At 38.9% G+C, this 11,367-nt stretch overlaps 2 non-coding genes across 2 annotated transcripts; one reads left to right on the forward strand and one right to left on the reverse strand.

The window, feature by feature from the left end:
• Positions 1 to 2,864: 2,864 nt before the first annotated feature.
• On the reverse strand, positions 2,865 to 2,936 carry trnaq-cug (transfer RNA glutamine (anticodon CUG)). Its single transcript has one exon. It is a non-coding gene; the product is annotated as a tRNA-Gln (tRNA).
• A 7,774-nt stretch (positions 2,937 to 10,710) lies between these two features.
• trnas-cga (transfer RNA serine (anticodon CGA)) lies at positions 10,711 to 10,792 on the forward strand. Its single transcript has one exon. It is a non-coding gene; the product is annotated as a tRNA-Ser (tRNA).
• The last annotated feature ends 575 nt before the right edge of the window (positions 10,793 to 11,367 follow it).

An 11,367-nucleotide genomic window follows, 5' to 3' on the forward strand; every position in this document is an offset into this window, starting at 1 on the left:
TAAAGCTTATTAGAGTATATCCTAATTACAGTAAGATAACATGGGTTTGGTCAAAAATGTATAAATTGTATTTGGGCTTGGGTCGGATTCGGTCAGCTTTCAGTGAAAATGTAATGTATAAAATCCTATTGTCTGTCCTGTTTATTGCTTGGGAACTGTTATTTATGTGACAATACCTGAACAGAACACACATTGGCTGTTTCTGCCGGAACTTTGAGGTGGGGGTCCCGCTGGTACTTTTCTGACGGACTTTAGTAGTTGTAACTTAACGTTACGTTACTAGCCTAGCTAAAACATGGAGGACGCCAAACAACATCTGTCATCTGGGAAGTTTAAAACTACCGAAAACCATGCAGGGAAATCCACGGTATGGTGGCATTTTGATTTAGTCGTCAATGCAGAAAATGACGAGCCAGTTGGATTTGTAATGTGTAAAACGTGTAAAATAAATGTCGGGCTCGGTTCAGTTTCGGACATAACAAAACAGAATGACTGTCTGGTTCGGACGGGTTCGGGTACTATTCTCTCGGGCTCAGTCGGGTTTGGACAGAAAAATGCGGCCCGTGCCGCACTCTAAAACAAATCCTGGTGGAGATTACGTATGATAGCTATTATGGTATATTCCTTCAAAGCTGTAACATTGCCCATAATTTTGGATTGTGCAAATCAGTACTTTTGGATTTTTGGTAGAAATGCATTGATGTAACAATATTCTTGTAGTTGTTGTTGATTTGTATTTTGGGGGTACGAATGCAAAAAGTAACTGGAGCACAAGATTCATAAACCCTGACACAGCCATACTTGCCAATCAAGTTTAAAATGTCATAGATTTTACACTCTGCAAAACTCTAGAACAGCAAAACTGGATGTTTTAATCCAACAATTTCTGTCAGACTGTGCCAAAATAGAGAACATTCATAAAGGAGTCCAATAACTTTTTCAGTGGTAATACGGACTGAGTAATGTCAGAAGTGGGATTTGAACCCACGCCTCCAGGGGAGACTGCAACCTGAATGCAGTGCCTTATGCTGCATTCCAGATACATGGGAGACCACTCACCCGAGTTGCAAAGTGGGAAATCTCGCAGCTGTCTCGCGACATTTCACCAAGGCACGCCCCCTTTTGGTCAGAATATCAACTGTCCGACTCGGTGCTCCTGAGAGTACACTGAGTAGAGCGAGGATAGACAAACGACTAGACAAACAAAGATAGCTGCGCCCGTAATTGATGTATTTTATTTGTATTTGTACCACGTTGGTCGTTTTAATGTCAATTTTAAATGCTCTTACACACTTGATTACATTGCTGCTTTAATCCGGTCACCAATTTATGCATTGCATGGTCTCGCTGTGCGTGCAATACAATGTAAAGTTTTGTTTTCGAGCTGGTTTGCTAAAGAGGCTAATGTAGCTAACAATAACAATAACAATGATTAGCCTGCTACTGCTCTGATAGTGTCCATGTTCTTCCCCGACTCATCGTGTAGCGAGACAAACGGGAATGCTAAAAGTGCTACAAGCCAGGAAATTAAGTCATGTTCTCGCATAAGAGCAACTCGGGCGGGTGGTGTCCCATGCATCTGGAATGCAGCATATGACCAGTTGTTCTCAACTTTTTTTCAGTGATGTACCCCCTGTGAAATATTTTTTCAGCCAAGTAGCCCCTAACCAGCACAAAGCATTTTTGGTTGAAAAAAAGACTTAAAACAGAGCGCTGTGCCATCAGTGTCTGATTTATTAAACTTTGGAACTAATAAACACTTTCAAATTTAAAACATTTGGAAAAAAAGATATTTTGAACATTTTAAACGTTAACAATCCATGACTAAATTTATTGCAAATCTTTCTCATCACTAAAATGTAGGGATTCTAACTAATGTAGTGAAAACCATTAAATGAACCATTTAAAACTCCATAAATGTGCAAAACACTGCTCATTTGTAGTGGTCTCTCTTGAACTATTTGGAAATACAAAGATATAACTAAAGACTTGTTAAAAAAGAAATAATTAACTTAATTATAAATAAAGATTTGTGCACATAAAAAGAATTATCAACTTAAAGTGCCCTCTTTTGGGATCATAATAAAGATCTGTTCTCAAAAAGAAATCATTAACTTAATTTTAAATAAAAGCAAAAAAGCTAAAAAATGCTAAAAATTGCTAAAAAAAATTGCTAAAATTGCTAAAAATAAAAATATTTATCATCTTAAAATATCTTCTTTAAGGATCAAAAAGAAGACTGACATCTCAAAGTTACAAACTATCAACACTGAATATTGCATTGTGGCACTGAACTGAGTGTTTTTGCACTTAGTGAGACATTTTAGTGAGAAACTTGGGCTTGTGCTTCACTGAGGATCTTTGTCATTCTTGGTGGCAGGGAGGCAACTGCTGTGATCAAGCTCTTCTCCAGGCACAGTCTGTTTCTTTGCTTTGTTTTGATCACAGTCATTGCAGAGAAGGAGGCCTCACATAAATATGTGGAGGCAAAGGGTAGTAGCTGCTCCAAAGCTTTCTGTCCCAGGTCAGGGTGCTCCTGCTTCACACACACCCAAAACTGTGTAAGTGTGAACATGGCAAACTTCATCTGGAGGCCACGGTCAGATGACACTTCCAAGAGTTTTTCCTGATAAGTGACAGGTAGCTTGCTTCTGTTTGCTTTGGACAAGAGAAATGGGTTTCTCACCCAAATTCAGCTGTGCAGATTTCTCCTCCATGTCAGGATGTCATGTCAATATATGTATATTTTAAAATCTCACGTACCCCCATTTAAGAACCACTGCTCTAGGGAACCTGCAACAAATGTGTTGCCATGTTATCGTTTACAGTGTGTACGCCCACGAGGCCCTGTAACAGTTAAAACCAGGTCCCACCGAGATTTGAACTCTGATCGCTGAATTCAGAGTCCAGAGTGCTAACCATTACACCATGGAACCTCAGAAGAGCTCCCCTTGATCGCTGTAGAACACTTTTGGAACGTGTTATTGCATCTTTCTCATGTACTACAAAGAAGGCATGCATCAATACCAGTGACACAGAAGATAACACGTTAAAAATGCTAACTTTACGCGCTAACTTACTTGAATTAGTTAGCTGACTGGTCACAGTCAAGAGCAGCTGTGGGAAATGCCAACTTTAGACATTGTTCTCAAGGAAATCCCACAAACAATTAATCCAGCACCAAATAGGGCTACTGGAGACAAGAACAAACTGGCAAGTTAACACCTTACAGCTTGAGATTGTTGACCCACTGGCCTTTCACATACAAACTCATAAAAGTTGGGACCGTGATTGACTGCTATTAATTGCGGTGGGACCAAAGCTCCAATAAAAAGGCAAGTTGAGAAAGACAAACAAGACTATTCTTTACTCAGGAAACAATCAGAAATAAATAACGTTGTGCCTTCTACAGGAGTTGTGTCGGAACACTGCCAACATGCATATTGCAGACTTTTCTTTCCAAATATCACATTAGAAGAAACAGTTCCAGTGAAAAATACTGCGTGTCAGAAGTGGGATACAAACCCAGGCCTCCAGGGAAGACTGCAAATGTTGGAGAAAAGGGCGAATAACATTTGCAGTTCCAACATTCTGCGACCAATACTTAGTGAATTCTCCCCAGCTTGCAACATTTGACCAATCACGGAGGAGAATTGTTGGAGCTTCCAACATTTGACCAATCAGATTGGAGTGGAGGATGTACGTTTTCTTTTTCCAAAAGGGGGCATTCATCAAATAGGGAATACGATATGCCAGACCCTATCAAAGCAAGTTTAAATCTACTCAAGCAACACGGTGAGTGTTTACACATTTACTACAATAACTTTAAGTACAGAAGTCATTTCACCCGTTGTATCGTATTAGCTATCTACATTACAAACACTTTTGTATTTTTTTTTGTATTATCTCGTATGGTAATGTAATCCATTAAGGTGGCTTTTAAGTAGGCTATTAATAACTGCACTCCGATAACAAAATGTTTTGACTATGAAGCAGAATATTTCTACCCAAACCTTTACATTCAGTTGTTTAAACGAATATATTGGTGGTTATCCGATGAATAACATTTCATCTTTAATCTTCACCACTTTGAGCTGTGTGAGGGAAAATCTCTAATGTCCCTTATAATTTTGATATGTTGTTCTTGCATATGAAAGCTAACAATTGTAGATGCAACATTATTATGTATGTAAAGTGAAATCTTATTGGCTTTATACATGAGTTCTGTCTTATGACAATCATGTAGTTGCATAGTATGAATAGATGTATTCTTGTATTGTACATTGTATAATATGTTTAGAAAATTAACATAAGGAATTTAGGTAAGGAGTTCATCCTGAAGGGGGTTGGTGAAGCCTCTTCTGTGTATAAGTGTTTTGACCTTAGGTTGACATATGACACACAACAATGGTGGAAGTGTATAAGAGGCCTCCCAGACCCTAGAAATCTCTTAAAGATTAGAAAATTAAAGAAGAAAAACAAAAACTAATAATCTCTTTCTGAATGTGATTGTTTATGTCAACAGCCTGAGCCCAGTGGTGGGCGAACAGTGACTAATAAGTCATAATTACTTTCCATCACAGAGAGAGCTATGGTAATATTGTCAAAGAGCTGTAGCAGCCACTACCAAAGAAGTAACAGCTACAGCTGATATCATTATGTGTCCTCTAACTGTTCATGTTCTGCATGGTGTCTACTTCTTTAACTCTCAGAAAAGAACTACTCACCTGATCACAGCATGAGTATTGTTCCTGCCAATCCCGAAGCCTGCAACAACTGGACTCCAAACATCCTCATACCTACCACACCACCCACTGATTCACTTGCAATCACACCATTCAAACTGTCATTTATACTGATACTTCCAGCACAGAAGGATGGCAATGGACTGTAATCAACAAGGGCACTCTTCTCTGCTCTGGCGCCCCAGTGGTGGAAGGAACTTCCAACCAATGTCAGGACAGCAGAATCACTCGCCATCTTCCGCAAAAGACTCAAGACTCACTTGTTCAGACTTCACCAATACCCCGCATACCATGACTGATAATTTTGGGCTCAAATTAAGTGATTTTTGTTGGTAATGAATTTCAAATGTAATCCACAAAAATGTTTTGTTGGCACTTTGTGTCAAAAGGGAGGAATGTGGGAATTAAATCATTTTGAACTCAGAAATCAATGTATGGTAGAGAACATATAAGGATATGAGAGGAGGGGAGATTCCCCTTCACCTAAGGCGTGGGGGTTTGTTAGTATTAGAACAGGTCAGGAAGTCGTATTAGGGGCAGTTCTCTTAACTGAGGGGTTAACAGGACGGTAGATAGGATGACATTTACATTCCAATAAAACACCAAATGGTCACTGCCCTGGGAAAGGCATGATCAACACAAACATCAGGGGGTCATTATATGGGGAAGAAGTGATTAACGACTATTGTGAAGTATGTGACCCCTACTCTGTTGTATTTAAGTCAGAAACATTTGGAAGACTGCAGAGAACACTTTGGGTCTTCTCTCCATGCTGCATGTATTAAAGAGATCTGATTCATCACGCTGAGTCTAAAATTCTTCTGAGAATTAGTAACGCTCTACCTCAACAAGGAGAATTTCCCTTACACAATGGCTTGTCAATGGCTGCTCTATTCACTTGTAATTAACATTTGTAAATAATGTGCATTGTTTAACTATTTGTATTTTTGATAATAAAAAAATAAATAAAATAATACACCCGATCTCATCTGATCCCAGAAGCTAAGCTTTGAACAAAAGCGTCAGCTTTGACACTGAGAAAGACAGAACAAGCACACCATGTTGTATACTATACTAATATATATATATTTACATATATATACACACACATATACACACACACACACACACACACACATTTTTTTAATTTACAGACAGCAGGCATTGCTGCTGCTTATTCAGTGGAGACTTCGCTTTGAAAGATAGAGCAGCTTGTCAAAGCAGAAGGGTATGGAGAATGAAAAATTACTTTTATTCCTCAATAAACAAATAAATACATAAAACAGAGTGGTAGAGTTTTGCTACCACATACAGACTCACCTGTGTGGTAGTGAATAAGATTGTAGCACTTAGATCAAACTACTTAATATAATTTTTTTTTAAAAAAGCCACAGCAGGTTCAAAATGTACAAGGAACATTTTAAAATAAACAGCAGGCTTCATTTATATAAATAAGGTACTACTCTGGTGTACAAAGTGAAACTTAAGTGTGGCACTCATTCTCAGTTCATCTGGATGACAGCCTCAGCTGCAGATGTGAGTATGAACAAAGCAGATGATGTATGGGGAAGCTCCATCCAGAAATGAGTGAATGTTTGGGAAATGACAACCTGATGCTGAGCCTGATGTAATCAAAGTTTAAAAGACCAATTAGTCTCGTCTCATCTCAGTCTCACTGCAGCAGTCCACATAGTGTCTGCTGTAAAATGTCATCTTGTATAAACTGTATATTAAACTGATGTGGTGAACAGTCCTGGCACCGGAACCACAAACGATTTCCTGAAGCACAGGAAAGTGCTCCTGTTGACAGTCACACATCTGGCTCATAACTGGAGAATGTGGCTTGTTGCTCAGGTCAGTACCATGTTTCCCTGGAGAAGAGAGAAGAAAGTGAGATGGATCACAATCAATGACCTGTCAATATGACTGATTTACCTCTATTTTTTGAATGGGTCTTCTCTTTGAAAATGACCAAAAAGATGAGTCAAATTGATCCATATGTACAGTATTGTACTATATTAAAACATTCAGGGTCAGTCTACTAGCAGTACAAACTGCTTAAATGATCTCGTTACCTCTGCCAGGAGGTTATGTTTTCACCCATGTCTGTGTAATGGCTGGTTTGTCAGTAGGATTGCACAAAAACTACAGAACAGATTTCCAGCAAACTTTGATGGAGGATGGGTCTCAGCCCAGAATAGATACCATTAACTTTTGGTATAGATCTGGATAAAGGGACCGATGGAGGGATTTTTCCTCACTATTTTTTTAACATTATAAAAAGGTAGGGCGTTTTGACATTTTTGTTAATTTCTTAACAAAACTCCACTCCACATTCACCAACTGCCTCACTGAAATAAAATCCTGGATACATTCTAACTTCCTCCAACTGAACTGTGACAAATCGGACATGGACAACATCAGCCCCAAATCCCTCATCAAAACCTCTCATTTCAACAACACCAGAACTGGCCAGAACAAATCACCAGAACTGCCTTCTTCCACTTCAAAAACATAGCCTGTCTCCACTTATCACTCTCACTCTTAAATAAACTCCAATATGCCCAGAACTCTGCCGCTCACCTGCTGACCCACACCAGCACCCATGACCACATCTCCCCTGTCCTCCAGAAATGCCACTGGCTCCAATTCAAAATCCTCCTCCTCACTCACAAAGCCGTCCAATTTCCACCTGGTGTTTTATATTTTTCTGCTTTTTAAACTGTAAAGTGTCTCTGAGTACCGTGGAAAGCGCTATATAAAATAATGATAATTATTATTATTATTATTATTATTATTATTATTAAGTGTTAACTTGAAAAGTGAATGGGATGTGAGATGATGATACCAGTGAGTTCAGAGGGACGGTGTGGACCACCTCCTACTGCTGTGTTGTTACAGATGTCATCCTGTGGTGTTCAGGATGTTGTACTCAAGTACTGTACTCAGTGTTGTGAATAAGATATTCAGATTTTTATTTTCATTCAAACACTTTTGAATGTCGATGTGTCTTCAGCCAGCTCATGCCAATACAACTCATTTTAGATTCAGGCTATAATGCATTAATTTAGAACAGTGGACAGACACTTTTACTGGTTTTACTACTCAAGTAGTTTCACAGACGTGTCCTACAGAACCAAATATACTCTTCATAAAATATTTACCAAATATTTTACGAAGAGGTGCAGTGCAGACCTGTGCTTCTCTCCTCTGCTCAGTCTTCCTTCAAGTTGTCGATGAGCGCCTGGGTCTGCTGGGCCAACCTCTTCTTCTCAGCCTGCTGCTGCTTCTTCAGGGCCTCCTCTGCTTTCTTACTCTGGTAGATCTTCACTCCAGCAAACCCCAAACATAGCAGGAGTGTCTTCAGGGCCAAGATGTACAGGAGGATGGGGACATTGTCCAAAGCCTGGGGATAGACAGACAGAGTTTATGTTGGAGTAGAACTTTGTGTTTTTCTGCCTCCATACAGCTGGAGACAAACGCACATTGTAGAGTAAGAGGAAACATAGCCTCTGTGGTTTCATAACACCAGAGAAGAGGAAAGAAAGCTCTGGAAGAGCCAGGCTTTCTGGAGAAGTTTCTCCCCCTCCCCTCTTCTCCACCAGGCCTCAGCTGTCTCTGTGGGAGGTGGGAGTTAAATTTGGTCACACAGGGGAGGAGGTGTGTGAAAAAGAGAAGCAGCTGCAAACCATGTAGAGTTCAGGCTTGTGGTTGTAACAGGTCATCGCTGCCCAAACTTCATTCAAAAATCTGAGAATAATCACATTGCAGCACATTTACCACGAAAACCGGTCAAGTTTAAAAACATTTAACTCTTTCACTCAAAATTATCTTTCATTCGGCGTCCGTCCAATCCATCAAGTTGTATTTACTTCAATAACTGTTTTTACTGTCAATCTGTATGATTGGTAGTGAGTAGCAGTTCACTGCCAGAACAAAACAGACTCAAACAAGGAAACAGAAGCACGACGTTACAGGCATACCGACGGTGTAATTAGCAGTAGCATAGATTGACTGCTATGAAACTATGTGGCTGATTGTGAAGTCTGTGGCAATTGTGACATTTAACGCGAGACACACAAATATGCTCAGCTGCAGCAGTGTTAGCATTATGCTAGTCACAGTTCAAACAACCTCAAATTGATCAAAAAACAACCAAACACGAAACCGACAAACAGCTAGTAACAACTTATACTTTAGGTATTCATATAAATATAATGACTGTGGGAGTATTTACCTTCCAGTTGATCATTTTCACTTCTGTAGTTGTTGAAGTTCCTACACTTTGAGAGCCGCACAGCTAAATGTACCACTGAAGGAGGCGGGGCATGTAGTGACGGGCCAATTGAAATGCATTCCTTTTAAAGTGATCTGTGCTGCATTCATGTTTGTGGTGCAAAGCAGAAATACACTCAAATGATTCTGGTTTAGTCTTTAAAAGACCTTTTGGCATTGATCAAATATTGAAGCACAAATATACATGTACTTAGCGGTGAATTGTGATTTTAAATTTGATGACGTTTTATAATATGTTTAATCAATGCTGTGTTATGTATAAGGATTATTCCTATTGAACCTGAATGCATCATTACACTTGACAGGCTGCTGCAAACGAGGTTAGCAGCTGCTTCAAGGTTCTGGTGTCTGGAGCTTTCGGTCCCAGGCCAAAATGTGTTGTAGCAGCATATTCATGTTCATAGTTAGTTAAATCAGTTAAGTATGACATGTGTCAGATAAAATAAATAGGTCAAATAAACTGAATAGGCCACATTTATTAAAGTCGAAGATCATTGAGGACTGGCTGGCTCTCATTCACAATGATGTCTAGTAAACTATCGATTGCGCGTCTACATTGCATTGTACGGTAAAGAGTGTGCAAACAGGGACTTTATGGTGCATTCATGTGCACCTTGTAAACTCTGACACCTCTACATGAATGACTGCGAAGGTTGTTTAAAGAAAAGATAATTTTTAAAATAATGTTATACATTTCTTAATGATTTGGGGCAAAAATCATAACATTATCCCATTCAGTTCTATCTAAGCAGATTTCAAGGTCCCCAAGTACCTCTGTAATACTTTTCAAGCATAAAAGTAGAAAATAATACCCACCATGGGCCTGATGACTCACCAGTCTCATAATTCTTATGATCAATCTAACCCTAACCCAAAGAAATGTTTTAAGATTGTATGCAGGACAGAATTGAACTGCATTTAGCTGTGTTAAACATTTTGGTTGATCTGTTTATTTTTATGTGAGAGCTGTTGTCTATCTAGGAGCTGTGATCTTGAAAACAGGCAGAGAAAGTGTTGCCATTAAGCTTTACAGTTGAAATAACATTAAATCTTACATATTTTCCCAAAAAATTTCATAATGGTGATCATTCATAACTAAGGTATTGGAAAAACAGAAACAAAAAAAACCCCATCTGAAAATAGGATGATGCCATAGAGCCTTACTCATGCCAGCTGGGCAGAAGGTTGGATCAATTTGTGGAATTGCTGAAAATGTCTATATCAGCGTAAAAAAAACAACTAATAATAAATAATAACAGTAATAATGTGAAGATGATTAAGATGTAGAGTGAAATGGGCATTTCAAATTATTTTGTGCGGAAATTGCAGCAATGAATGAACATGGCATTTGGAGTACCTGTGAGAGGGTTTACAAAAATATATTGGAGTTTTCTGATAATGCGCAATACGACGTAACGTAAATGTCAACAACTGACCAAGAACGTGGTTAACAAACGATGTTTGCAAACGCCATGTTTCGCTTGTTTTGGTAAGCACAGCTTCCGTAATGCAAGAAATGACTAGCATGTATGCCAGCAGATCTTGATACAGGCTAATTGGCATACTATTTTGGCATATTGGCATACATATTTGTGATATTTAGACACGTGCTCACACAAATTGTGCTCTCGTCATTTGTATAACAGGCAGTCGACGGGAGCGATCCGTAGTCACGGTGGCCGAGAGGTTAAGGCGTTGGACTCGAAATCCAATGGGGTTTCCCCGCACAGGTTCGAATCCTGTTCGTGACGAGTTAAATCACTTTTTCAGACTACTTCATTAATTTGGCCTTGTGCAGAACAAATGACAATTTTGAATTAATGTTTTTTAAATTGTACACAGGGTGGTAAATACAGCCTGTACAGCTGTGTGACACATTACTGTACAGCAGCATCTCAACTGTATAAAACAGTGGTAAACAAGAGTTGATTTTTTAACTCACATAAAATACTGCAGTTACTTCACACATTATTAGCTTTAATTGCAGTCATTGTGCAGGTCCTTGATCGATACATCACTTTTTTATCGAAAACTGGCAGAAAAAAAATCCCTCTAGAATTGTTTTGATATAATGAAACAGACCTTAATATATCAGATTCCACTTGCTTCATAACATATATCTAATATGTTCCAGCTGTTAGAGAAACATATAAACTGGGTTACTTAAGCAGGAAGTGTAAATGTAGGCCAAGGTTACAGTGACCTGCTTTGCATCAAATCTCAAATCTCCTCTGGAGGAGTAATTGTTCAGTCCACAATACAAACAGAGGTTTCATATTTTGTTGTTGTTGTTACATTGATGTAAGATTGTCATTGTGGGACCAAA

This window comes from Pagrus major, chromosome 24 (genome assembly GCF_040436345.1).
Source record: "Pagrus major chromosome 24, Pma_NU_1.0".
Lineage (NCBI taxonomy): Eukaryota > Metazoa > Chordata > Actinopteri > Spariformes > Sparidae > Pagrus > Pagrus major.